This window comes from Mandrillus leucophaeus, unplaced genomic scaffold (genome assembly GCF_000951045.1).
Source record: "Mandrillus leucophaeus isolate KB7577 unplaced genomic scaffold, Mleu.le_1.0 Scaffold506, whole genome shotgun sequence".
Lineage (NCBI taxonomy): Eukaryota > Metazoa > Chordata > Mammalia > Primates > Cercopithecidae > Mandrillus > Mandrillus leucophaeus.
The window spans coordinates 394,691-397,995 of NW_012105431.1; the positions used below are offsets into that span (position 1 = coordinate 394,691).

The 3,305-nt window shown below is 58.1% G+C and overlaps 1 pseudogene; it reads left to right on the plus strand.

Moving 5' to 3' along the window:
• Positions 1-250: 250 nt before the first annotated feature.
• On the plus strand, positions 251-1,404 carry LOC105551088 (annotated as a pseudogene).
• The last annotated feature ends 1,901 nt before the right edge of the window (positions 1,405-3,305 follow it).

Below are 3,305 nucleotides of genomic sequence, written 5' to 3' on the forward strand. Positions count from 1 at the left end.
CAACGCCTCCTCTCTGAAGCCCACGGGTCCTCTCCCAGCCCCAGGCTGCACCCAGTGCAGAACCTTTGCCTCCTGGCTGGAGTGGCCCGTCCGCAGGCTGATTTCAGCAGAGCCTGATGGTGGGACCAGCACCAGACCACACCTTTGCCTCCCAGAGGCCTCCTGGCCCTCCTGTCACGGCCTCTGAGAGCCATACCCCTTGGCCCCGTCTCCTGACCTGCAGGCCGCAGGACCAGCTGCCCACGGCCCACACACACACTTCCTGGGCTTTTCTTTAGAGCTTTAAAATGGTACCTGGAGACCACCAGGCGCAGTGATCAGATCCGGTGGTGTGGTACCTCCCAGTACTGACCACTTCTTGCTCTCAGACTGAGGTGCAGCAGGCAGGGGATGTGGCCCAGGAGGGAGGCAGGTGGCCTGGGAGTCTCCCGGACCCTCAGTGAGCCTGTCTCTGGGCGCTGCAGCTCTGCGCCCCTCTCCTTTCTTCCAGAACATTCCCCACTGGGGCCAGGGAATTGCGTTTGCACCAGGAATGCATCCTAGCGTGTGTGTGATCACGCCTGGGTGTCCTATTCTCATGAGCAAGCGGTTTTAACCAGCAGCATAATTTATACTCATAGACAGGACTGGGGGAAGGGCCGTTCCCGAGGCTGGGGTGCAGTGCCTTGGAAAGCACCCCCCAAACAGTAGACCTTGTATTTTTAGTGTCCCCTGCAACCATCCTTTGACTTGGAGCAAGAATTTCCGCTGCTGCAACCCCCGAGATGGGCTTCACCAGATGTTAATAACGTGCTTATTTTCACTAAGTGCTATTTTGGCACCAGTGTTAGTTGCAATTTATATTCTGCAGCATTTGATGCTGGGAAAAGAACCCACCCTAATGGTCCCCAATTGGCAGAGCTTGGCTGTTAAGTGGCAGACCATATGCTGCCTGCCGGAGGAGCGTGGTCAGCACTTGTCCCCGTGACTGCGTGCGTGTGTCTGCGTGTGTGTGCCTGCATGCACGTGTGCATGCGTGTACCTGTGCCCTGTGTGTGCACGTGTGCCTGCATGGGTGTGCCTATGTGTACCTGTGCCCTTTGTGTGCACGTGTGCCTGCGTGCATGTGCCTGTGTGAACGTGTGCCTGCGTGTATCTGTGCCCTGTGTGTGCACATGTGCCTGTGTGTACGTGTGCCTGTGTGTGTGTGCCTGTGTAAACCTATGCCCTGTGTGTGCATGTGTGTGTGAGTCACATCTTCCCTGTGTGAGTGTGAGGGAGAGACTGAGGGGTTGGAGAGAGGGTGGAGGGGAAAGGGTATGTATCCCTTTGTTCTTTAAAAGGGAGAGCTCCTACTTCTCTGGCTGCCCCGTCCTGCCTGTGCCCCCAGCTCACCCCAGACCTAGCTGCTATTTATTCTCCTGACTTCCTCCTGGCCCTGCGGCCCCATGGCCCTGTGGCCTGTGACCCTGCAGCCCCTTGTCCCGCAGCCTCTGCCCCGCCGCCTGCTCCATGTCACCAGGCAACACTGGGCCCCACCAGGCTTCTGAAGGTGGCCCAGGGCAGGCACTTGAGCCTGAGGACCCAGAGCAAAGGTGCCTTTCTGGGCCTTGGGTGCTCCTCTCTGCTGTATGAGGCTTTTCTCGCTTTCAAGGGCCCGTCCAGCCCAGGGGAGCTGGGTGAGGGCTGCTTCCTTCTGCAGCAGAGGAGGCGGGCTCTATCCCTGCCATCCGCTGCCCCCAGACGGCCTGCCAGGACACAGGCCTGAGACGTTTCTTCTCCAAGAGGCCATCCCGGGACCTGTGTGTGCACAGGGCGGGAGGACACTCGCTGCTTCGACCCAGGACTGCAGCCAGGATGGGCTGAGCTCCTCTGGCGCTAAAAACACACAAGGCGTGCCTGCCAGCTCAGCAGCGCCCTCCCTCAACCACTCCCTGTGCCCGGACCCAGAGCCACAGGCCTTTGGGCCCAGGGGACTGGGGCTGGGCTCAGGCTTGGGCCTGGGGGGCTCATGGAGGGGCCAGGCCTAGAGCAGTAGGGCTGCAACAGCTGAGGGCTGGGCCCCTGCCAGCCAATGAAGCTCCAGATCAGTGTCTCGGCCTTGGAGGTGCCAGCAGTGCTCCTGCAGGGATGGAGGGTGCTGGAGCCCTGGATGCGGAGACCCTGATCTCCCAGCAGGCAGTGCTGTGACAGCCTCCCACCTCCTCTTCCCCTGTTATCTGCTCGTTTTAGGATCTGAAAATGACAGATTTTTTTTTTTTTTTTGAGAGGGAGTCTTGCTTTGTCCCCCAGGCTGGAGTGCAGTGGCACGATTTCGGCTCACTCACTACAACCTCTGCCTCACAGGTTCAAACGACTCTCCCACCTCAGCCTCCCGAGTAGCTGGGATTACAGGCACCCGCCATCATGACCGGCTAATTTTTGTATCTTAGTAGAGACGGAGTTGCACCATGTTGGTCAGGCTGGTCTTGAACTCCTGACCTCAAGTGATCCTCTTGCCTCGGCCTCCCAAAGTGCTGGGATAACAGGCGTGAGCCACCGCGCCTGGCCCATTACAGAGCTCTTGTAAGAAAGCTTGTGAAATTCATGGCCAAGGTGTGGCGATGAAGTGTGGGGCCGCTAAACCGGAGGCAGAGGAGACGTCGACCGCCTCCTGTGGACGTGGGCAGAGCGCTGCTGCCAGTTCCTGGTAGCCTTGACCACGACGCTGGGGGGCTCTTCATGATGGCCATGGGTCTCATTTGCACTTGGGGGTGTGGGTCCAAGTTAGAAGTTTCTAGATCTACTGGGCATGATGAACACAAACCCCACAGACACTGAGGAACGCTGTGGTGGCCGTGACTCGGGCCAGCTGTTATCAGGGCTCCTCTACTCTCTCAAGCTCCTTCAAGAAACATGGGAGGGGCCGGGCACAGTGGCTCAAGCCTGTCATCCCAGCACTTTGGGAGGCTGGGGCAGGAGGATTGCTTGAGCCCAGGAGTTCGAGACCAGCCTGGGCAACATAGTGAGAGTCTATCTCTACATAAAATTTAAAAACAAGTTAGCTGGGCATTGTACGTGTGCCTGTGGTCCCAGCTACTCAGGAGGCTGAGACAGGAGGTTGCTTAAGGCCAGGAGTTGGAGGTTGCAGTGAGCCAAGATCACACCATTGCCCTCGACCCTGGGCCACAGAGAAATACCCTGTCTCAAAAAAACAAAAAATAAAGCAGAAATGCTGAAGGGGTCGGTTTACGGGAAAACCCCAGATCAGAACACCTGGCTACTCCCGCCCCAGACCAGTGGACCTGGGAATGAGGGTTGGTCCTGGGAGGCTTTTCTCCAAGCTG